The sequence below is a fragment of the Theropithecus gelada genome, chromosome 1, assembly GCF_003255815.1.
Source record: "Theropithecus gelada isolate Dixy chromosome 1, Tgel_1.0, whole genome shotgun sequence".
Classification (NCBI taxonomy): Eukaryota; Metazoa; Chordata; class Mammalia; order Primates; family Cercopithecidae; genus Theropithecus; species Theropithecus gelada.
Window position 1 is genome coordinate 105,654,904 of NC_037668.1, and position 26,106 is coordinate 105,681,009.

A 26,106-nucleotide genomic window follows, 5' to 3' on the forward strand; every position below is an offset into this window, starting at 1 on the left:
GAGAATCTCTTGAACCTGGGAGTGGAGGTTGCGGTGAGCTGAGATTGCGCCACTGCACTCCAGCCTGGGCAACAGAGCAAAACTTCGTCTCAAAAAAATAAATGAAAAAAATAAAAAAAACACAAAAACAAATACTAGTGTATTCTCTTCCATTCTTATTTCAACGAGCATTTTTAAAATCAGAGTTTACACAACACACACTTTCAGCATCCTGCATTTATTCCCCAGTTAAGCCACATAATTAAGGGCTAAATTGTTTGGGATTTTTTTTATTTTTTAGAGACAGGGTCTCACTCTGTCACCCAGGCTGGAATGCAGTGGCGAGATTACTGTTCACTGGAGCCTTGATCTCCCAGGCTCAAACGAACCTCCCAGCTTAGCCTCCCAAGTAGCTGGGACTACAGGTGTGCGCACCACCATGTCCTGGCTAATTTTTTTCTTCTTCTTCTTTTTAGTAGAGACAAGGTCTCCCTGGGTAACCCCAGGCTGATCTCCAACTCCTGGGCTCAAGCGATCCTCCTGTCTTGGCCTCCCAAAATGTTGGGATTACAGGCGTGAGCCATACCGCCCAGCCTAAAATTGTTAATGGCCATATAAAACCGTATAAATAGTTTCTAATTTAACCATTTCCATTCTGTTAGGACATTGCTTCTGATATTTTACGATTTATTATTTAAAATGCTGTGATTAACATTCTTGCACACTCTGTGTCTGCATTTGATTATTACCTTAAAACACTTATTGGGTCATAGAACATAAATGTTTCCATCCTGGAAGGACATTGTCAGGTGGCTTTTAAGATAAAGCTTCACTTGTTAAAAATTCTAAATGCATTTTTAAATGACTATGCAAGAAAGTTCATTAAAATATACTTCTGAAGCATACTTTACATAGAAGACTTATAATAGGCTTTACTAATTTGCTATCACTCAATGTAGCTTTAAGTGTTTTAGTATTACTAATGAAAGAAAAATGTCTAATTTAGTTTAACTAATTTGATTATCTCATTGAATTTTTTTAAAATACTTAATCAATTTTTAAATTTAAAAAACCAGTTGAGCCGGGTGTGGTAGCTCACTCCTATAATCCCAGCACTTTGGGAGACCAAGGTGGGCGAATCACCTGAGGTCAGGAGCTCAAGATCATCCTGGCCAACATGGTGAAACCTGCCTGGCCAACATGGTGAAACCCCATCTCTATTAAAAATACAAAACTTAGCTAGGTGGAGTGGCGGGTACCTGTAATCCCCGCTACTTGGGAGGCTGAGGCAGGAGAATCACTTTAGCTCAAGAGCCGGAGGCTACAGTGAGCCAAGATCACGCCATTACACTCCAGCCCAGGCAACAAGAGCAAAACTCCATCCAAAACAAAAAGAAAACAATGGTACAGAAAAACCAAGTAAATTTCCAATGCAATGACTAAAAGGGCTCTCAGAAGTTATTTAGCCTAGAAGACATACCCTAGTGGCTTTTCTGACACTTAGCTGCCCTGTCACAGAGGAATGATTAAGGGCATTGCAGTTAGATACCTGGTAACAAATTACAACCTCTCTGAGGAGAGATTAACTACTTTTCTCTTCCATGAAAGAAAAAGGTACATCAATCTTGAATAATTATCATTCCATATCAGATTATGGAACGTCTGGCATAAAGTGGGCACTCAAAATTGCTTTCTTTTTCCAAATTAGAGGAGTCTCTTAAATCACAAGACACCCCCTTTTCATTTCTTGATTATAGTTTCAAATTGCTAACAAGGAATATTTTTTGCTTTCTAGACTAGGTCTTGCTCTGTTGCCCAGGCTAGAGTGCAGTAACACGATCACAGCTCACAGCAACCTTGAACTCTTGGGCTCAAGCAATTCTCCCACCTAAATCTGAGTAGCTAGGACTACAGGCACAAGCCATCAAGCCTGGTTTTTTGTTTTTTTTTTTTTTTTTGAGACAGAGTCTCACTCTGTCGCCCAGGCTGGTACAGTGGCACGATCCAGGCTCACTGCAACATCTGCCTCCCAGGTTCAAGCAATTCTTCTGCCTCAGCCTCCCAAGTACCTTGGACTACAGGCCCGGTTAATTTTTGTATTGTTAGTAGAGATGGGGTTTTACCATATTGGCTAAGCTGGTCTCAAACTTCTGACCTCATGATTTACCCGCCTCAGCCTCTCAAAGTGCTGGGATTACAGGCATGAGCCACTGCGCCCGGCCTGGCTTTTTTTTTTTTTTTTTTTTTGGAGAGACAAGGTCTCGCTATGTTGCCCAGACTGGTCTCAAACTCCTGGGCTCAAGGCATCCTCCTCCCTTGGCCTCCCAAAGTGCTGGGATTACAGGTATAAACCGATGTGCCCCACCCAACAAGGTATTTTTAAACATGAAGCAAAAAAACTTAAGATATCACAAATATGGAAGGGTAGGAAATGTGAACATACACTTCAGTGGCTGGAATTGAAAGTATCAGTGTACTCACCCTGAATCTAACCACAAGAAAACACTGGAAATTCAAACTGAGGGACACTAAATACCTTGCCTAATCTCTTAAAAAATGTCAAGAAATTTGAGGCTAGGACGGACATGGTGGCTCAGGCCTATAATCCCAGCTACTTGGGAGGCTAAAGCAGGAGGATCACTTGAGTCTGGGAGGTCAAAGCTACAGTGAGCCAAATTCATGTAGTACTCCAGCCTGGGTGACAAAGTGAGACCCTGTCTCAAAATATAAATACATAAAGAAATGTGAGGCCAGGTGCTGTGGCTCACACCTATAATCTTAACACTTCGGGAGGCCAAGGCAGGAGGATCCCTTGATCTCAGGAGTTGGAGACCAGCCTGGATAATACAGTGACGCTCTGTCTCTACAAAAAAACATAACATTAGCCAGGCATGGTAGCACGCACCTGTGGTCCCAGCTATTAGGGAGGCTGATGTGAAAAGATTGCCTGGGTCTGGGAGGTGGAAGCTGCAGTGAACCATGATCACACCACTGCACTCCAGGCTGGGTAACACAGTGAGACCCAGTCTCAAAAAAAAAAAAAAAATTAATTAAAAAAACAATTTGACTAACTGTTCCAGATTAAAGGAGACTGGAGAGACATAAAATGCAATGTATGATCTTTGATTTTAAAAAGCTCTGAAAGTAATTATTAAGATAATTGACAAAATTTGATTGTGGACTGTAAATTAGATAACATATTAATGTTAAATTCCTAATTTTGATCATTGTAACTGCAGTTAAGAGAATACCCTAGTTCTCAGGAAAAAAAGTCTGGTGATATCCCAGATCTAATTCTGCTCTGTGGAACAACTCATTACAGCCCTGCATTACCTGAAAACAACTGTCCCCTTCCCTCCTTCACTCATTCCTATAAAGTCTTCCTTCTCCACAGAAAGCACTCTTAATTCCTTCAAAGGTTTTCATGGGTTATCCTCCTGACATATCTATCTTTTCATTTACTTTTCTTAAAGTGTAGCTTTCAGAAATAAGGCCAACATTGTAAATGTGTCCTAACCAACATGGAATAAATATTATATCCCTTATTATGGACAAAATCCTATTAATGAAGCCTGGTAGTTCTTTTTTTTTTTTTCTTTTTTAAGCAACTCACCAGTTGGATGTCTGAGACCATATAAACTCAAACTCCTAATAATATACAATCAATAAACCCTATTTATTCTATCTCCAAAATGTCTCAAAAAAAAAAACAAAAAAACTATCTACTCTTTCTGCTTTATTGTTATTGCTCCAGCTCAGGCCATCATCATTCTATTTAAACAACTGTAGTAGCCTAATTAATCTCTCATTCTAATCTACTCTTTATTTGCCCACAAATACATCTGTCTTCATAAACACTGACCTGAATCCGATTTTTCAGTACCTTAATGAAGAATTGGGAGGGAAAGAAAGGAGATGACTTTCTCTCCTCTTCAATTCCTAGAAAACTCTTATTCCTCAAAGGCTAATTCAATGATCCATCAGAATTAACTGCTCTCTCCTTTGCTCCCATAATGCTTAATAATTCTATCATAAAATCACAATGTATAGTTTGATATACCTATATTCCCTATTCAATTATAGGCTCCTTGAACGAATAAAGCAATACATTTTTTATTCTCTTAGTACATACAATGCCTTAACATTGATTAACTGAACAAAATTTTAGTCATATAACTTTTTCTATCTGAATTCCATATTTTTTTAATTCCACACTTTTAAGCAGCTCACACCATAGGTTTCTGCCCATAGTTTCAGACAGAACTTACAAGTTGTTTTAGTTATCCTTGCCAGCTAAATTGTTCTGACATTTTATAAGCACAACTGTACATGTATTCAAAACATTAATGAAAATATTAAAATGGACAAAAAGTAGCTTTTTAGATACTTCTCTCAAAGTCTGACATTAATTCCTGCTAACAGTATTTAAGAAAGTTTATTTTACACTATTAATGAAATGTTCTTAATGCTGATAAGCTAAGCCTGTATTTCTCTGCCTCTTTTCCAAGGCATACCTAGGAAAACAATCTCCAAAACTACTGCTTTCCTTTTTAAAAATAAGACTTTATGCTGTTCCTAGTCTTCTGGCATACTTTGTGTAACAACATATTAACAAAAGTTATCAATACCTCTTAGTTCCTTAATGTCTTTAAAATGATCTAAAACCTGTGCCATCAGCCAGACAGAAAATGGATTCCTGGAATCCAATCAAGTGGTGAAGTAACCTGGGTGAGGTTTACAAAACTTGATCTGGCAATAGAGTTAAAAAGCAATTGCAAAAAAATTACAAAAGGTCTTAAACTTCAATTCAGAAGAAACCAACATCAACTTAGAGTTCCACTGTTACCATACCGACAATTTTTACTAACGGTTCATTATGTCCATCTGTGACATAAGAAAAACCACCTAGACAAAGGCAGATTCCAAGGCCAATGTCAGGCGATAAACAGCCTGTCAAGAGATGGTAACAGAACTGTGGACATAAAGTATGTCACAGGAATCTCAACTTGCTTAAGACAGCAAAACTATTCCCGTACATAAGTGACTGCCCAACCTCCATGGTTAATTAGAATATTGAAATTAAGTATATCAAACTCATGATACTAATACTGTGTGGTTTAAAACTACCCTAAATATTTTTTAAGTTCTTATAATGTTGAAGACAATTTTAACATTATAGATGATGATAGTTTCTAAATTTAAAATAGAAACGGACTTCACACTTATGATTTTAAGTTTAAAGTGTAAGAATATTTAGCATGGTTAATAAGAATATTGGAATGTTTAAGAAAATTTGTGATTCACTATAAGTCTCATTTATTAAATTTAAAATTTTAATATTTACCAATTATAACTCAATAAAGCTAGAGAAAATATAAAATTTTAAAGTTTTAAAGCATTTGGGAAGCCGGGTGTGGTGGCTCATACCTGTAATCCCAGCACTTTGGGAGGCCGAGGCGGGCAGATCACCTAACATCAGAGTTCGAGACCAGCCTGGCCAACATGGCAAAACCCAGTCTCTACCAAGATACAAAAATCAGCTGGGTGTGGTGGCTCATGCCTATAATCTCAGGTACTCGAGAGGCTGAGGCAAGAGAATCACTTGAACCCAGGAGGCAGAGGTTGCAGTAAGCCGAGATTGTACCACTACACTCCAGCCTGGGAGACACAGTAAGACTCCATCTCAAAAACAAATAAAGTATTTGGGAAAATCCTACTTGTTGAAATTTACTCCACAAGGAATAGCGCTTAAAAATAAAACAGTATATCAAATGTATAAATACAGGGAATGTACTTAAGCAGCAGTAGTACTGGTAACAGCTAACATTCACACTACAATGTTCCTAGGGCTCACAACCTTGTTCCAACACTTTACTGTATAAATTCATGCATTCTGGCATGTTGGCTCATGCCTGTAATCCCAGCACTTTGGGAGGCCAAGGCGGACAGATCACTTGAGGTCAGGAGTTTAAGACTAGCCTGTTTACCAACATGGTGAAACTCTGCCTCTACTAATAATATAAAAATTAGCCAGGTGTGGCAGTGCATGCTTGTAATCCCAGCTACTTGGGAAGCTGAGGTGGGAAGATCGCTTAAACCCAGGAGGCAGAGGTTGCAGTGAGCCAAGATCGTGCCACTGCACTCCAGCCTGGGCGACACAGAGCCAGACTCCACCTCAAAAAATAACAACAATATAAATACTTATATGGACTAAACGTGTGTGTGTCCCCATTCATGTGTTGAAATCAGTCTCAAAAAAAAACAATAAACAAATAAATTCATTCATTCAGCAAGTATTCACTGACCATCTACCATGAACTAGGCATCATTCCAAGCTCTAATAACTGCGGCAGAAAAAACATAATCCCATCCTTCATGGATCTTATATTCTTAGAAGAGACAAACAAATATCAGGTATGATCATTACTATTAAGAAAAACCAGGGAAAGTGAAGGAAGAAGATACTATTTTAGGTAGTATAATGAAGTTCACACCAATGAGCACCATTCACATTGAAGTCTATGTAAATGATGTCCCTTAAAAACTCCCTCAGGGAAAACCTTTCTAGCTGAGGTAACATTTGAATCAAAGAAGGAAGGGAACAGGCCATGAAAATATTTGAGAAGAGCAGTCCAGGAAAAGAAAACAAGTATAGATGCCATTTTACCCAAGGATATTTTAAGGGAGACTTAATCTGTTCAATTATAATTACTAGGCTATTAATCAAAGTCCTCCCTCACTCAGAAAAAGTATTCTTCGTTTATAGTTAATGTGCTAGTTAATGGAATAAGAAAATATATAAGTTGAACTTGAAGACAAGTTTTTACATTGATGATTTTAATTACTCAATATTTTAGAAAAGCAAACATTGTAAACAGCTCTACAACCAAAAGCAGCCACTGACATCAATAAACTCAGACTGACACTTCATGGTTCTAAGTATTTTACTGGAATTGGAGCTCTAAATTTCTTTAACGAAAGTAGATGCTCTTTATCATGTAACATACCAAGGAATAAAACTTCATCTTTAAACAGCTTTTTCTTAACCGTCTCCCTTCCAGTATGAAAACCATTCTCCTACACATAAAACAGAAGTTGGGCATTTCTCATTATTTATCTCCCTAATCAAAAGGCTTCTTTCTTCCTTATTGATGTCGCTTTGAATTTGGCGGAAACTAGCCCTTTTTATTGCCCTTAAACATTTTTACAACCCCTCACCTCATTCCAGCTCTATCTAGCTTATATTCTTATATTCTATCTATTCTTTTATTACAGCTCTATCCAGCCTACCTACATTCCTAATTATCTTCCTTTTTTCCTACCCATTTCCTCTTCATACATTACACAGATTGTGAATGGTCTATTAAGTGAACGAAAGAATGTTTCCTAGCCCTAAACACTACTGTGCACATCACTTTAAATTCTATCAATAAGTCAAATGATTTTTTAAATTAACCTTATATACAATTAGTTAAATGGGTATCTTTTTTTTTTTTTTTTTTTGAGAGTCTCGCACTGTTGCCCAGACTGGAGTGCAATGGCGTGACTCGGCTCACTGCAACCTCCACCTACTGGGTTCAAGTGATTCTCCTGCCTCAGCCTCCAAGTAGCTGGGATTACATGCACCTGCCACCATGCCCGGCTAATTTTTGTATTTTTTTGTAGAGACACAGGGTTTTGCCATGTTGGCCAGGCTGGTCTTGAACTCCTGACCTCAGGAGATCCGCCCACCTCAGCCTCCGAAAGTGCTGGGATTACAGGCGTGAGCTGCTACACCCGGCTAATGGGTATCCTTGATATGTTTTTCTTTTGAAAAAATTTACTTATGAAGAAGTCATATTAATTTCTTTACATTACTCATGTTTTTCTTCCCCAATGGAATTTTTTTTGAAATTTTAATAACAGGTTTCATTTTTAAGAGCCTTCTATCAATATTGATTGCTTAAACTATCTGTGGTCATCACCAGTTTCTTTTCTGAACTTTCTGAAACCTGCTTTTCTGGGAATTGCTATCTAAGATAAACTCCAAAACAGCATAGAATGATCACTATCCTTTGATTCCCATCATTTCAATTTCTAGCTGGGAGGCATGGAAAAGCATGGGCTTTGGAGTCAGATATTTGTCACTTACTAGCTGTGTGACAAACTTCTCTGAGCCTCTGTTTCCACGTCAATAAACTAAAAAATAGCATTTACTGAGCATCTATTTTATATCAAGTACATTATATACTCTCTATATATGTAGAAAGTACCATATCTATTTATAATAAGGAAAACAAAGCTTAGAAATAAGTAACTTGCTTAAAATTACAGAGCTCATATGATCGCACCACTGCATTCCAGCCTGGGCGACAGAACAAGACCCTGTCTCAAAAAAAACAAAAAAAAAAAAGTTACAGCGCTCATAAGTGCTAGAGCCAGGATTTAAATCAAAGTCTGATTCCAAGTCCATGTTCTTTTTACTACCCCACAAAAAAGTGACTATAAAAACAGTCCATTTGCTCAAAACAGATGTTCAATAACAGTTAATTCTGTATCTAAGTGTTCTTCCTTGTTGGTAAGAATCAACTTCATACCAGCAATTCTCTTCAACTTTTAGGAGATTAAACTGCCAAAAAAAACAAGAATTTATCAGAAGCTCTGATCATCTTTATTATTAGTGAATTATTTAATTAATCAAAACCAAAAACTGTATCAAACTATGCCAAATATATTCTTCAGATATTTCTGTGCTACCAAAAAAAAAAGCTTTATGCACAACCATATCCGAAGTCAGCACACTGTGTGATTATTCATCCCCAGAGTTCTTAAAATACATACCTTGTAGACATAAAGCTCTTAAAGTGTCATTCTTGAGAGGCATTCAGATCAAGACAACGGAAACACACAGTAGTTTGCCAGAATCCAAATAACCACCACAGACAAGAACTCTGAGGTTGTTAATATCATCATGGAACTATAGATATTAAGTTTCTCTTAATTATCTTCTCTTTCTCTTCTCTCCACTTCCTCTTCATACATTACATAGATTGTGAATGGTCCACTAAGTGAATGAAAGAACATTTCCTAGCCCTAAACACTACTGTTCACATCACTTTAAATCCTATCAATAAGTTAAACTGATGTAAGCAAACAGAAATTAAGAGCTAGAATAGCATTAAACTTTCTCAGTTTTCTTTTTTTTCTTTTTTCTTTTTTTTTTAAGATGGAGTCTCGCTCCGTTGCCCAGGCTGGAGTGAAGTGGTGCAATCTCAGCTCACTGCAACCTCTGCCCCTCCGGGTGCAAGCGATTCTCCTGCCTCAGCCTCCAGAATAGCTGGGATTACAGACACCCACCACCACGCCTGGCTAATGTTTGTATTTTTAGTAGAGAGGTTTGTCCATGTTGGCCAGGCTGGTCTTGAACTCCTGACCTCAGATGATCCACCCACCTCAGCCTCCCAAAGAGCTACTATTACAGGCGTGAGCCACTGCGCCCCGGCCTCTCAGTTTCTTAAAAGTTTAGAAAGGCTTATAGATTACAGTTTATAGGTAGGTTTTATTACTAAGAACTTCTAAAATGCACCAGCTGATTTAAAAAAAAAAGAAAAAAAACTGTAATAGGCTGAAGGTGGGAATGACTTAAAACAGGTAAAAGAGATCATTTTGGTGTGACAGAAATGTTCTAAAACTGGATTGAGGAAATAGTTGCATGGTACTGTAATTTTACTAAAAAGCACTGAATTGTGCACTTAAAAAGAATATGATTAAGAAATTCCCTCAAAAAACCTATTAATACAATAAATATTGTGACCCCACCCCAAATTACTCCCTTGAAATTAACACCAGTATTTAGGTCTATTATCAGGCAAATCTCCATGTTTTACTTCAATCAAACTCCAAAGTATAATTTTAGTACATGCGGGCCTCCAGATACTGAATTGCATTGTTGTCCTTCTCTAATAAACCAATATAATTCTAGAACATAACAGCATGCAAAAAAAATTTTTTTTTTTTTTTTGGGGACAGTCTCGCTCTGTCACCCAGGCTAAGTGCAATGGCATCATCTCGGTTCACTGCAAGCTCCGCCTCCTGGGTTCAAGTGATTCTCCTGCCTCAGCCTCCCCGAGTAGCTGGGACTCCAGCACGTGTGGCTAATTTTTTGTTTTAGTAGAGACAGGGTTTCGTCATGTTGGCCAAGTTTGTCTCGAACTCCTGACCTCAGGTGATCCGCCCACCTCAGCCTCCCAAGTGCTGGGATTACAGGCATTATGAGCCACTGCACCTGGCCGAGCATGCAAATTTTCACCACAAACATTAACCAGTTTAAGAGTTGCCTTACTGAAATTACACACAAAAACAAAATCTATTAAGGCAACAGAGTCTGGATGGATAACAACACCCTGATGAACAGACTTCTATGAAAGTTATCAGAATCAAACTGGAGTAGTAGTAGTGTTTTGTTTTTTAATAAAACAAAACAAAATGAAACAAAACAAAAAAACACCCTGACAAACAGCCAGGGAAGGCCATGAAGGAAGAGCTCTCACGAGGGTAATGCATGATAAAAACTGTCACAAAAGACTGCAAAAACTACAACCTTACACAAAACGTGACCAAAAAAACAAGCCAGGTGCATGGTACATACACACCTGTAGTCCCAGCTACCCAAGAAGCAGGAAGATTGCTTGAACCCAGGAGTTCACATCTAGCCTGGGAAGCACAGCAACACTATGGTTTTTTTTTTTTTTGGGGGGGGGGGGGGGGGTTTTTTTTTTTTTTAAAACTTCTATGAGGACATCTGCCCAGCAACTGCCGGTCCAACCTCAGAACGGAGGCACTTTACTTATTGACCCTTGCAGCCAAGAATAATTATCTCAAAATAATTAGGAAATCCTCCTCATTTTTCCTTTAAAAACTTTTGTCTTCTTTTACCTCCCTGTATATGCACACGGTTTACTATAGCAACAGTATTCCCACTGCAATGCCCTATTCCCGAATAAACACCATTTTCTTATAGAAAGCCTCTGTTATTTAGGTTGACAAGACCAAAGTATTCAAACCACAGCTGTTTCCACTTCTGATTGTTCTGGTGAATACAAGACTTGAAAGAAAATTCAAATGTCACTGTAAAATGTGATACCAAAAAAATTCATTAGAATATAATCTATGGCACTGGAACAAGGACGGACATATATGCACACAAATGGTACTGAAGATACATATGAAGATAGCACCTCAAACTCCGAAACTCCACAGTTTGAGTGCTTAGGTTCAAATCCCAAACCCTGCATTTAGCACCTGTGCGACACCAAGCAAGATACTAAACCCCTTTGCTTTATTTATAGAATGAGGGTTACAGTAACCCTCTGTATAAGGTAGTAGGGAGTAGTAATGATAATGAATAGATTATCTAGCATGTATCTGGCCCACAGCAAATGTCCAATAAATTTTAGTTATTAGTATTACTTTTGTAACACTTTTTAAAATCACCTAAAGCAGCTCTTTTCAATCTTCAATATACATACAAACCACCTGGAATCTAGTTACAGTAGTTCCCTCCCCCCATCCACAAGCGATACATTCCCAAGATCCCACCCCCCCCACCACCCCTCTCCCGCCCCTGTGGATACCTGAAATTGAGGATAGTACCAAACTGGATATATACTATGTTTTTTCAGTCTGATAAGTGAGATGGCTACTAAGTGATTAACCAGTGGGAAGCATACAAAGTATGGACAAGCTGGACAAAGGGATGATTCACATCCCAGGCAGGACCAGAGGGACAATAAGAGATTTCATCAGGATACTCAAAAGGGCACACAATTTAAAACATTCATTGTTTATTTCTTGAATTTCCCATTTAATATGTTCAGTCCAAGGAAAGCGAAACTGAAGATAAGAGTGCAGGAGAGACTACTGTAAAATGAGATTCTGATATTCAGAATCTGTTATATGAGAGGTCTGGAGTGCAGTGTGAAATTTGAATTTCTAGTAAATTCCCTGATAGGTGCCAGGGAACTATAAAGTTACAAGGATGGTTGTCAAACTTTAGCACACACCAGAATCCTCTAGTGGTCTAGTTTAAAACACAGATTTCTGGGTTCCATCTCCAGAGTTTGAGAAAATCTGCATTTGTAAAATTCCCAAGTGATGCTCTGCTGCTATGCCCAGAACCATATACTGTATTGAGAACTATTGATCAAAGGTTCTCATCTAGGATATGTATCAGAATCACTTGTGGGGTTTTTGTCTGTTCATTTTGTTTTTTAATGCAGATACCCTGACTATACCCAAGTAGTGCTACAAAGTGTGGTCTCCTCACCTACTAAATCTGAAATTCTAAGGGCAGAGCCCAGCAATCTATTATTTAAAACAAATAACTTTCAGGTGATTATGATGAATGATAAATACTGAGAACCACTGCCATATACCTACAAATAAATCAAAATATCCTTGGTGACATTCTCCTAAATATACAAAGAGAAGTAGCTACCTGTGTGCTTGGCTTAGGTCAAACTGGAAAATGCTCTGACTAGTTCACTAGGTAGGAACAGCATTTATTCAAATTTAGAAGTAACTCTATAACCATTACAAAAGTCAGTTAATCTCTCCCCCATTCTTCAGGAGATAATGTTTCCCTATGGCATTATGATGTTTCCCCAAAGTCAGACATTTAAACTCTCCAAATTAAAAAACAAATGATTCTTTTTTTAGAAATTAGGCTAAAACTTTACAATCATTTAATTTCCACAAAAGCTCAGCAAATAAAAGATGATTGAAGTACAGGACGGCTAAGCATACACATTACTCTTAATCATGACCAAAATATCTAATTTCAACAACTATTTGCCATTTATAATACTCTGGCCCTAACACTTACTGACTGAAATAACCAAAATTCGCTTATAAAGGAAATTAAGCCTTTATATTAATTATATTAATTATATGCGCATATCATCCAGGCATATCATAACCATACGACTTATATGAAAGAAAAATTATGTGCAGGAATACAGTCATAAATCTATGACTTTTAAGAAAGTGAAATCAGAGGAAAATACAAAAGGAGAACTCCTGAGAAGAAAGCTGCACTTTACGGCCAGGCAGGGTGGCTCACGCCTGTAATCCCTACACTCTGGGAGGCCGAAGCAGGCAGATCACCTGAGGTCAGGAGTTCGAAACCAGCCTGAACAACATGGAGAAAGCCCGCCTCTACTAAAAATACAAAAATTAGCCAGGCGTGGTGGTGGGCACCTGTAATCCCAGCTACTCGGGAGGCTGAGGCACGAGAATCGCTTGAACTCAGGAGCTGAAGTTTGCAGTGAGCCAAGATTGCGCCACTGCTCTCCATCCTGGGTGACAGAGTGAGACTCTGCCACAAAAAAAAAAAAAAAGCAGTTGCACTTTACACTTGAAGCTAGCCTGAAAGGGGTTAATAAGCTGGTAAGGCTCTTAGTTGATTCCCAGTATTTTACCAGCCTTTTTGATTTTATAATCTACACACCACAATGTTGTACTGTTCATGAACATAAAAGTTTTACTGTTCATAAATGTAAGTATTTTGAAAGTAAAGTGGCTTAAACTTAAATTGGAATCTTTTTCTTGGTGGGGAGGCTCACAACATGCTTTGAAATAACTGAAGATACTACATGGTATCATAAAAATTAGAATGGGAATCACTGCTTGAGGAATTCAAAGAATGAAAAGAAAGCTACCAACTCATAAGATAAAAGTCCAAATGGCCATTAGCTGGCCAGGAATCCTGTACTATAGTTTTTAAAACAAAATTTTTAAGTAGGAAAAAACAAAACAAAAGCAACTGAGGTACTGCATAAGCCACCAGTGACAAAAATTTTAAAATATACTGTTTACCCAAATAGCATTAAAACACAAAAGAAGGCTACCACAGAGTCTAAAACAAAGAAGGCTTTTATTTGATGTCCCCTCCTAGGAGTTCTTGAAAACTGTGAATGCCATGAGAAAAATATCTAAGTGTTGAGATCTCCAGGTACAAATCAGGTTGAGTTATAGGATTTCTCAGGTTACCCATATCAGAACAGGATGAAGACACAATAAAACAGTTGAATCTCACAAACATAACATTGAGCAAAAAAGGCCAAACACAAAAACAATACATACTGTATAAATCCTAGGCTCAAAAGCAAATAATTCTATGATACTAGACATCAAAAGTGGTTTCTCTTGGGGGGGGGTGGCACCTAGGGACCATTAATGACCGGAATAAACACACAAGTTTTTGGAGTTCTGACAGTGTTCCTCTTAGTGACAGTTACACCAGTGTATTCACACTGAAAATTCACTGAGGTGTACATTTATGAGAACTTTCTATGTGTACTAGACTTTAATTGCATTTACCTTTATTTAAAAAGAAGGAAAAAGAGATTTCTCCTTAGGAAAAGACACATTGGCCAGGTACAGTGGCTCACGCCTGTAATCTCAGCACTTTGGGAGGCCGAGGTGGGCGGATCACTTGAGGTCAGGAGTTCAAGACCAGTCTCACCAACATGGCGAAACCCCGTCTCTACGAAAAATACAAAAATGAGCCGGGCATAGTGGTGCGTGTATGTAGTCCCAGCTACTCAGGAGGCTAAGTCAAGAGAATTGCTTGAAATCAGGAGGCAGAGGTTGCAGTGAGCCAAGATCATGCCACTGCACTCCAGCCTGCGCGACAGAGTAAGACTCGGTCTCAAAAAAAAAAAATAAATTACTGCAAAACCACCATAAAAATCTACATACGGTGAAGACAGTTCAGTTAAGAATTATAGGTCTGGGGTGGGGAGTGGAGAGTTAATATGGAGAAGTATTATATCTCCAATAATCTATGGAAATAAAAAAATGTAAATTAAAAAAAAAGAGAAAGTATTACAAAGTTCTTCAAGGGCTATCAGTGGATAAATCTCACACACACCCCTTTGCCAGGAGAAATAATCTTGGTAGTTCCCTCTATAATACAGCCAAGCCACCTAAAAGCATTATTTCGTTTTATTTATGAAACACATCAATCTGCTTTCCAATGGGAAAGTGTGTAACAATGGCAGGATCTATTTTCCTTGAACTTCTGACCAATTAAAAAAAAAACTTTAAAAACTAGTAAGGAGGGTAAATAGTGCCAGAATATAATTAGCAACTCTATTTCCTGGACCATTTCAGTGACATTTTGAAAAAGCAACTCATCTCTCATGGGGCAGCAGAATTTCAATAGCAGAAAAAGGTGTAAGTTATGTTCCAATCCCTTTAAATCTCACCATAACCCAAGATAGAAGGAAATTACATCACATCGAATTGTTCATCTTCAATTCTCTGTAGGTGTTCTTCAAGCACAGGACACACTTTTTTTTTTTCAAATATTTATTATTTTTTCACACTCAGAGTTACTTAAATCTGGCTTTTCTTACTAGCATTATTGTAACCAGAAAAATCTGTGAACAAAAAACATTAAAGCCATTTAATAAAATTAACAGCTTTGCAGCCATCACAATTTCAAAATGTAAACAAACATAAATACCTTTTTTCAATTATTTTGAGATCACAAATTTCATAACAGAAAAAAAGGCATCATAGTAAACAGGAAGCATTTTCAGTATTAAAAACGCTCTCTGGCATAGGTACCTTCCTAAACCTTACTTGAATGTCTTGTGTTATTAAATTTCAGTATATGTATCATATTGCTATCTCAACATTTGAAGAAGAAAGTTATTGTGATTCTGTAACCCAAGTGCTACAGCTTTAAATGAAAAATTTAAATATATTAGAGGTATATGATATCAAGTTGTATACTGCTGTTTAACACTCTAAGCATACACCCTAAACTGTTAATTTTAGAAGTTAATTTCTCTAATTCCCCAAAATCCGCCAAAGTAGTTTTTCTCCTTACAGTTTGTTGTTGGGGGTTTTTTTACACAGGGTCTCACTGTGTCACCCAGGCTGGAGTGCAGGGGCGCAATCTGGGCTCACTGCAGCCTCAACCTTTTGGGGTCAAGTGATCCTTCCACCTCATCCTCCCCAGTAGCTGAAACTACAGGCACATGCCACCACACCAGGCTAATTTTGTGTATTTTTTGTAGAGACGAGGTCACACTACGTTGCACAGGCTGGTGTCGAACTCCTGGGCTGAAGCAATCAATCCTCCCACTTCAGTTTCCCAAAGTGTTGGGATTACAGGCATAAGCCACTGTGGCCAGCATAGTACTTTTAAGTAGTTTCACATTTTATCTCTGTTCAAGAAGGGGGAAATTTTCATTCAATGCAACTAAATTATGTGGCATGGAAAAATCTTATTTCAAATTTTGGCTGACAAGAAAAGGAATTATAAAACATTGTTTTGTTAAAAAATAAGCTTTATTATTCTCAACTTACAGTAATCTTAAAAATAAATAAGGAAACAAACACCACAATAAGAAACCCAAGGCAAAATATATTAAACATATCATAGAATCATCTAAAAACAATATGAATGTTTTTAAGGATTGAGATAAAAATAAACAATTTAAAATAAAAACGATTAAAATGTAAAAATGAAGCATAATAAAAAAATGAGAAAAATTAAAAAATTAAATAAAGCATTATTTAAACGAGTTGAGAAAATTACCAATGTGGAGGAAAATATTTAAATTCGCATTTCACACCAATGCCAGATGAGGTAAAAACTTAAATTTATTTAAATCTAACTTAGAAAAACTAAACAAAGAGAATTAAACCAATATTGTTTATTACAGTTTTAAAAAGGGAAGAATTTCATAAAATCAGTAGAACAAAATTATATCAAGATGTTTGGGCTGGGCACGGTGGCTCACCCCTGTAATCCCAGCACTTTGGGAGGCCGAGGCAAGTAGATCACCTCAGGTCAGGAGTTCCAGACCAGCCTGACCGACATGGCGAAACCCCATCTCTATAAAAATACAAAAATTAGCTGGGCATGGTGGTATGCATCTGTAGTCCCAGCTACTCAGGAGGCTGAGGCAGGAGAATCACTTGAACCTGGGGGATAGAGGCTGCAGTGAGCCGAGACGGTGCCACTGCACTCCAGCCTGTGCAACAGAGTAAGACTCCATCTCAAAACAAACAAACAAACAAAAAGATGTTTGACTGCAATAATGTTAAATTCTATTTATCTTCAAAGATCACAAGATAAACACATCTATAAACATGCTTCACCTCAGTAATTAAAGAAATAAAGCACAGTATGTCATACATCCCCATTAAACCTTTATAAAAAATGTTAAGTGTTGATGAGTATAGGGTAACAACCACTCGAAAGAGAATACAAATTTATCCCTTTTCATTAATATTGTGCAGTATGTTTTAAGAGCCTTTACCATGTACCTAAAAATTCAATTCTGGCAATACACAACAGAGAGATAATACTATATACAAGAAACGTGTATAAATATGTTCTTCACATGGGGGATAACATGATACGTTCACTGCACAGAACATTTTACAATCATTTATAATGATAGTTATTAAGATGCACTGTGAGAATGGGAAAGTGTTACCTAACAGTAGGTTAAAAAGCAGGACATCAAACTAAATGTTTTTTACCCACAAATATGTAAAAAATATACATTAAAATAATGGAAGCAATATATCAAAATTCTAATAATAATTCCATTAATTCCCAAAATCTAATTCCTCAAGCCAGCTTTCAAAATCATTAAAATACATATACACACCTTATACACAAGTCAAAGACTATCTACTTTACCACTAATGGAAGCATAAGGTTTAAATTAACATACTAGACAGAGAAGGCCAGCAATGCAACGAAGAAAACTCACTACAAAAACCTGGCACCTTAGGACACTTGGGCTAATAGACTCAATATCAGGATTCAAAACTATACAACTGAATCATATGCATAGGTCATTTACTAATTCTAATTATCTGCTTTACTATTTTCTTCATTAGCAAATGTGCTAATCTTTAGGCAACTGGTTGTTCATTACTGATATCAAATATTAAATATAATAGAGTCTTGTTTGGGAGTTTCCTTGAAATATTAAGTAGAAAGATAAATAGGTTAAAATAATAAAATAAAACAAAGGAAGTTCCACACACAATAGTACCATTTTTATTTGGTATCATCTGATAAGGAGAGATCTACAAGTAAATTTTCCAGAAAACTGAAACATAACATTTAATTAACAGAGTTTTGAAAATGTTTACTTTTATAGCAATCTCAAAAGACACCAATTTCTTACTTCCTTAAACATAATACACAGAATAAAGGTTTATTATTAAAGTCATCATCGTGACGCATCAACTTACTAGGCTGCTCTATGATACTGTCATTCCTTCAGAAGTTAATGATTATAGGAGTGTATGTCTTTATGTAACGGCCTTAAAACAGTATTCTACCATAGTTCCACCTACTTTTTAATAGTTCTTCCTTTTCCCCTGAAGATGTCATTTCAGCTGCCAATGTCCCTAACTCCAATGGCCAACACTGAAGATTTTTATCTGTGGACTACTTCCAATTAGTTGTTTCCTAATAAAGGCTAATGGCTTATTATACTTGGTTACAGTCATTCTGAAGGCTTATAGATTTCTTTATGTCCAGGATTTCTGCTATGTTTCAAATGGCTGAGGTCATTAGCAATAAATGTCAGCTGAATCACTGACTCTAACTTACAAATATACTGGAGTTCCAAAAACAACAGTAATAATAATACCTGAATAGTTTGATTAATCACAAAGTGATAGTCTCCTCAGGGCAAGTTACTCACTCAGTCCTCTCTAATAAGACAAAAATTACCTACATAAATGAGAAAGATCAGCTGAAAAGAAAAACAGAAAAAGTGAAAAGCAAAGGGTCAAACAAAATAATCAAGTCAAGACTTTGGACTTTGGGAAATATTTACTGAGAGTGGTTTTCAGAGTACAATTATAGTAGTTATCAGAGCATTAACGACAGAAATTTGCACCAGAGTATACACCAAATCTCTAGTAAATACTACTATAAAAATGAAACTCTTCTAGCAACTATTCCTTGTAGGCAACTCCAAACTGAATTTTCATATGAAATTTAGGTGTTTTTATTTTATTTTTGACCCATGGTCTCACTCTGTTGCCCAGGCTGGAGTGCAATGGTGCAATCACAGTTCACTGCAGTCTCAACCTTCTGGGCTCAAGTGATCCTCCCATCTCAGCCTCCCAAGTAGCTGGTACTACAGGCATGCACTACCACGCCCAGTTTTTTTTTTGTTGTGGGTTTTTTTTGGTTTTTTTTTTGGTAGAAACGTGGTCTGACTATGTTGTTGCTGGTCTCAAGTAATCCTCCCACCTCAGCCTCCCAAAGTGCTGGTATTACAGGCGTGAGCCACCAGGCCAGCTTAAGGCAACTTAAAGGTACAGGTTTGTGGAAATAGGCATGGTGTCAGACCTTAAGGAAAAAATTCAAGTGAGAACGAATCAGTATTATATTATCACTGTTACTAATTTCCTCTGATCACTGAAGTTCATTAGCTCTCATCATTTATATGACTGTAATAATTGAGAAAAATAAAATTAAATATCTTGGTTATTTAAATTTTACTCAAGCAAAAACAAACCATGTAAAAACACATTTTTCCTCTTCCTTGGATTTTTCTCAGTATATTTCGACCAAGTACAAATAATTTCGTGTCTGTAAAAGACTGGTAATTCCCAAGACCCACTACTGAAAAGTTTATAAAACAAAAGTCCTAAGAACAAGGAACATACATTATTTCATAGATCAGATGTACGTGGACTATTAAAGGCCGAGTTACCAAGCTAAATTTACGCAGATACCTTTGCAAAGGCCATTGTAGAACTGTGACCTTCAAACTCATTGTCACTTTCACAATTTTCTACTTCTAAAAATAATAATAAAATGTACTTAACAAATGTTATTTAACAGAATAGCTTTATCTAAAGTAAAGAATTCACAAGGTTTCAATTAAGTATCACCTTAAGCTGCTGACTTTTATGACAGGAAGTATCTAGCAATTCTGTGAACGGACCCAGAACTGACTAAAAAAAAGAGGAGGAGAAAGTTGCCTGAAATACGGACTCGGCTGTCCTCCAACTATTATGAGCCTAACTATTCTTGGACCACGGCTCTTGACTCACTGTCAACTTTCTACATTCCTCTTTTCTCCCCAACTTGTCCAATTCCATTTCAACATCAACCTCTACACTCCCAACGTCCCCTTTTCCTCTTTCCAACATCGTCTCTCTCAACGCTCACTTCTATTCCTCAGCATTTCTACTTGCACTGTTACAACAAAAAACCACATTGCCCAAAGAGTGGACACTTTTCTTATGTGACTGGTCTGATAAATATTATTACTGGTAGGCTTAAGGGGGAAATTACAAAAACAACACTTACAAAATTAAAGCCGCTTAGCAACTTCAAGTATATATACCTTTGTTTGTACGAACTACTGATATGTCTACCACTCTCCAATTGAGATCACTAAATTGCAGGGTCAGAACTACCATTTTAATCACACTGATAAGCTTTTAAAACGTCTGAAAAACTCCTATATAGTTAGGTTACAGTTTAGAATATATAAAGTTAAATATGTAACAAACATTAAACATAAAAATATAAAACTCAAGTGATAAAACATTAATTTATTTAAATATTGTTTTACATGTACTTTCTGTGCAAAGCTACTAAGCACAATAAATCAACTTTACTGCAAAAATAAGTCACTTGTGATATTTTCACAAGATTATACTACCAAAAAAATCAGTGCAAACAAAAAAATCTGCTTTTTATCTAAGTATGCATACATGAGTCTTGACAAACAGGCACATACCACTAAATAAAAATTTAATTTAGCTAAAAAATGTTTACTGATTGCCAATGTTGTGTTGACACCCCATTAAAACAACACTTTCTCCCCTTCATTTAAGAAACAAAAACTAAACTAAAACATGGAAATATCTGGAATGATACAGAGCAACCACAAAGGCTGGTTACAGAGATTTAAGACTGAGGAATGGAACTTTGTGGTACCTTGAAACAAGTACTGTGTTACTCTATACTATATACCTCTGTATGACGTGCAGAAAAAAAAAAAAATTTGTAGTTTTAAAAAACAAACTATGAATTAACTAGTTACCTGATTCGTTTTGTAATTAACTCCCCACTCCCTATTTAGTACTGCAACTACTTAAAATAAAAATCCAAACACTACTTAAGAATACGAAAAAACAAAGGCATATTGTAAATTGATTTCTGAGACATTAGGGAATTGGAGAGAAATATTAAATTGATTTCAAACTCATTTAAGAAAAATAAAGCTCAAACTCTGATACCAAAGTTTGAGTTTGCTCTTTACTAAAAAGTCGATCTGAGGCCAGGCGCGGTGGCTCACGCCTGTACAGTGCTGTAATCCCAGCACTTTGAGAGGCCGAGGCAGGTGGATCACTTGGGGTCAGGAGTTTGAGACTAGCCTGGCCAACACGGTGAAACCCCGTCTCTACTAAAAATACAAAACTTAGCCGGGCATGGTGAAGCGCGACTGTAAACCCAGCTACTCGCTACTCGCTAGGCTGAGGCAGGAGAATCGCTTGAACCCGGGAGGCGGAGGTTGCAATGAGCCGAGATCGCCCCACTGCACTTCAGCCTAGGAGACAAGAGCGAGACTCCGTCTCAAAAATAAAAATAAAAATTCACATGAAACAAACAGTCTGTTACCCTAAATATATAACGTAAAACCACCATCCCTAAACATCAAAGATGGCAACGTCAGTAACACAGTGGTAATTAAAACCCTACCGATAACTGAGTTAATAGGCACGTACAAAATGATTAAAAGCAGGATTTCTTCTGACCTCAGGTGCTATCAGAGACATAATGGGCCCTTCAAATACTGCCAAAAGTTACTGAAAATACGAAGTCAGGGTGATGAGCAAATGACACCCAGAGAAAAGAGATGGGAGGAGTTCTGTTTCAGGAGACTGGAGACAGGTACTGCAGCAGAAAACGCGACAAAATAGTTAACAGGTCTGGAATACTTTAGAAAACGGCAACAAGGGAAAAACTGACAAGAACGTTTTAAAGTAAGAGGAACGGTATCCAATGGAATCATCAGGTCTGCACCAGCACGGCTCCGGACTTCCAGTGAGTGGGACAGGGTGGAACTATCACTGCGTGGGGAGAAGGACCCGGCTGAGGGGTGCATATGCTTTTGCAGGTGGCGGAGCGCCCGCAGGGGGATGGGGAGGGCAGTGTTGCCTCAATGGGGTTACTGTATTCCCTTCAAGACTATAGGAAGCTGATATAGCACGTATCCCGGCACCAAGAGGCACTCGCCCCGGGACCCTCCCTAACGACTTGCCTTGTAGAAAGAGTTGCGGGTCCCAGGCCCCCGGAACCCAAGGCTCCGCCATCCAGGACAACTGCTCTGCCAACAAGGTCCCGCGAGAATCGAGAGATCTCGCGATACAAACACACTCGCATCTCGCGAGCTTCCTCTAACATGGCGGTACAGAAAAAAATCAGTATTTCGGAACTTAAAAAGCACTTCACTAACAGAGTAGTGAACATTTAAAACACTGAGTAGGAAGTCTTTTCCGCTTTATATGTCTCCTCCTTTCCCCTTGTACAGAAGAAAAGCGGCAATCTTAAAAACCTCCGATTACCACGGTTATACTACACAAACACAGCCCAACGCGCTGCCTCAGCCGGCCTCCCTGTCACGTGGAAACAGATTCTCGGCGTGCCCATCACGTGCGCCGCCACTGAGCGAGCGCGCGCCCGACGCCCTCCCAGGAGCCCTCCCCGCCCCCCTTTCGCCCGCGCACACGTGCGCGCGCACCCCCGCCCCACGTGGGGGCTTCGCCGTCACAGCCGTCGCAGTCGTCGCCTCCAGCCCACCCCCTCCCAGTACTTGGCTCCAAATCCGGGTCCCAAGCCGATCGTTTGCCACCCCCATTCCCTCCCCCTTCATTCTCCCTCCCCCGTGTCTGGCCCTCACCACGTGCCCCGAGCTCCTGCTCACCTTTCACGCGGGGTCGCACTCCACGGGCCACTTGGGGAGGCGCCGCCGCCTTGGCCGCTCTCCGCCCCCGCCACGGCACTTGCTCGGGTGGCCACCGCTGCAGGAAGCTCGATAGCGGCGCCGCGGCGCTTCCAGGTGGGTCCCCGCCTCCAGCTCCTGCCACTTCCCGCAGCACCAGCGGCTCCTTCCGGTCCCCTCCTTTCTCCTCCTCGTTGGGACGGGCGGGCGGCGGCGGCGGCGACTGCTGCTGCGGTAGCTGCTGCTGCTGCTGCAGGCGCGCTCACTACACCGCCTGCTGGTAACCGCGGCCCGTGCAGCGCCCGCGGGTCGGGGGCTGCCGAGGCCCTTCGCGGCCCATCCCTGCCCCTGGGCAAAGGTTGGTCTTCCGAGAGCGGGTTGCAGTCCATCCCTTGCAATTGTCCAACCTGGCCCTAACAGAGGAAAAGCGTCCTCGTAGCTTCGCCGTTGGAAATCGGCTTCATTCTACTCTTTGTGGCCTCCTGAGAGATTTGTAAACCCCACCTCCCTTAGCACTGTGGTCTGAAGCCAGGAGAACATCCATATGTGTATTTATGATGATGCTTCTGCCTCTCCTCGTTCACCTCTGGCTTTCTAGCTGGTACCACACCACGCAAACTCGAACCACTTCGGGCCTTTGCGCTTGCTGATTTCTCCGGCAGAACATTTCCTCCAGATTTTTTTTAACTCGTCGATGTTCGATGCATATTTCAGGTCCCTTCTCAGAGGGCTGCCCAGACCACTGTATCCAAAAAAGTACACCTGCACCATTGCTGTAACTCTTTACCTGCTTTTATTTCTTCATAACAGTTACAACTTCCAGACCTTATTTATTTGTCAGTATCCTCACCACCAAGAATGTAAGATTTTTAAAAGCAGGGACTTAGTAAACTATTTTGCTCATTACTGTATCCCCAGAATTGTGTCTGACACAAAGCAGTGCTGAGTAGTATCAAAACAGATCTACCAACTATATTGAGCATGTAGGAAAATGAAGCCCAACACACATTAATGAAGATAAACAACATTTATGAGCTGTGGAAAAACAGCTAAACCTCCTTCCCTGGCTATAAACATTATGTTCCAAAAATACAAAATCCAGTGGTAGAAGGCATTAACCGGCGCTTTTCTTTGACAATTGTCCAGTACTGCTTCATTACTTTTGTTTTCCTTTGGAACATTATTTTTTTTTAAGGCAAGTGGATACATGTTGTGCCTTCTTTTATGTTACTAATAAAAGTTATTAAATGGTTTAAATGGTGTTTTGTATTTTAGCTTTGAGTTCAACTCAAAGTAACATCTACTTCAAGAAAAAGGGTTACATATTTTTATATTAACACATCAAGTATTTATTGAACATACCAGTGTTTCTGGGTGGCAGTATGTCAAAAAAAAAGGGGGGGTGGGCACGGTGGCTCACGCCTGTAATCCCACCACTTTGGGAGGCCGAGACGGGCAGATCACCTGAGGTGTCAGGAGTTAAAGACTAGTCTGGCCAACATGGTGAAACTTCGTCTCTATTAAAAATAGAAAAATTAGCCAGGTGTGGTGGCACACACCTGTTATCCCATGTAATCCCAGCTACTTGGGAAGCTGAGGCAGGAGAATCGCTCGAACCCGGGAGGTGAAGGTTGCAGTGAGCCGAGATCACGCCACTGCACTCCAGCCTGGGCAACGGAACAAGACTCTGTCTCAAAAATAAAAAAGGAAAGATAAAACATACTAGTGCCCTATACTAAGACTAAGCACGTTTCCCTAACTTGCTCTTTCTACTTATAGAGCCAAATTCTATTATAATAACCATACTTAGCATGCTTTTGATTCCTATGTGCCAAGCCAAATGCTGTGTACTTTTCTATGTTACCCTATTTTAGGCTTCTGACAATCCTATGAGATATATACTATTTGTGGTAGGCCTTGAGATGCACTTTACAGACCCCACTTCAGGAATAAAGCACTGAGCTGCTGCCGCCAAGAGTCATACCCATAGCAAGCCATCAGTTGTCAGCCCCTTTCAGGCATGCCAGTGTCACAGTGTCATAATGTTCTCAGAGAGGCCACATCCAGCGACTGATCAATGCAGGGATAAAAGGCCCAGCCCTCTCACCTCCATTTGGTACAATTCTGATGGATTTTCTCATCTCCTGCAGAACAACTTGCAGGATCAGCTAAGGCATTCCATTGAGACTTCATTGAAGCCTAGCTGCTTCTGCCCAATTCAGCTTTTCTTCCCTCCCACAAGCGATGATTCCAAAATATATGATTCCAAAAGCAGGATCTTGCTCTGTTGCCCAAGCTGGTGTGCACTGGCACAGTCTAGGCTCACTGCAGCCACCCGTGTCCCTTGTAGTCGAGATACGCACCTCCGTGCCCAATTAATTTTTGTATTTTTTATACAGATGGGGTTTTGCCATGTTGTCCAGGCTGGTCTCAAAACTCCTGGCCTCAAGCTATCCACCCACCTCGGCCTCCCAAAGTACTGGGATTACAGGCCTGAGCCACTACGCCTGGCCCCCTTTGTTATTTTCATCTAGGATCACAGAATATTGAAGATGGAAGATACATTAACATCAACTAATTCAGCAGTTTGTACAATATTTTCTGAAGCACTGGAAATTTCTTGTATACTCATATTCTTATGCCAGGATCCAATATTTGAGCCAAATAAAAGAGGACCTGGGAGTAGGCAACCAGCTGACATTTTCCTCCATCCCTTACCACGGCAGGTAAGATGCCACCTCAGAACACACTTTGAAAATCATTGATGTAGTTCTTTCAACAAATATGCCAGGTGCCATACAAGGTGCTAGAGATACAGTGGTGAACAAAGCAAGCAGAGTGTCTTTTTTTTTTTTTTTTTGAGATGGAGTCTCGCTCTGTCGCCCAGGCTGGAGTGCAGTGGCCGGATCTCAGCTCACTGCAAGCTCCGCCTCCCGGGTTTACGCCATTCTCCTGCCTCAGCCTCCCGAGTAGCTGGGACTACAGGTGCCCGTCACCTCGCCCGGCTAGTTTTTTGTATTTTTTAGTAGAGATGGGGTTTCACCGTGTTAGCCAGGATGGTCTCGATTTCCTGACCTCGTGATCCACCCGTCTCGGCCTCCCAAAGTGCTGGGATTACAGGCTTGAGCCA

General features: G+C 39.3%; 1 protein-coding gene across 2 annotated transcripts in view; it reads right to left on the reverse strand.

The window, feature by feature from the left end:
- The window catches only part of ZZZ3 (zinc finger ZZ-type containing 3), a 123,695-nt gene extending 100,557 nt beyond the window's left edge, over positions 1 to 23,138 (reverse strand). Inside the window, exon 1 of one of the 2 annotated variants that reach the window (XM_025403448.1) lies at positions 22,959 to 23,138. The gene's annotated coding sequence lies outside the window, so the exon portion shown is untranslated. Of the gene's footprint in view, positions 1 to 22,295; positions 22,386 to 22,958 lie in introns of those variants that run through there. The other variant, XM_025403439.1, reaches the window with a different exon arrangement.
- Between the last annotated feature and the right edge of the window lie 2,968 nt (positions 23,139 to 26,106).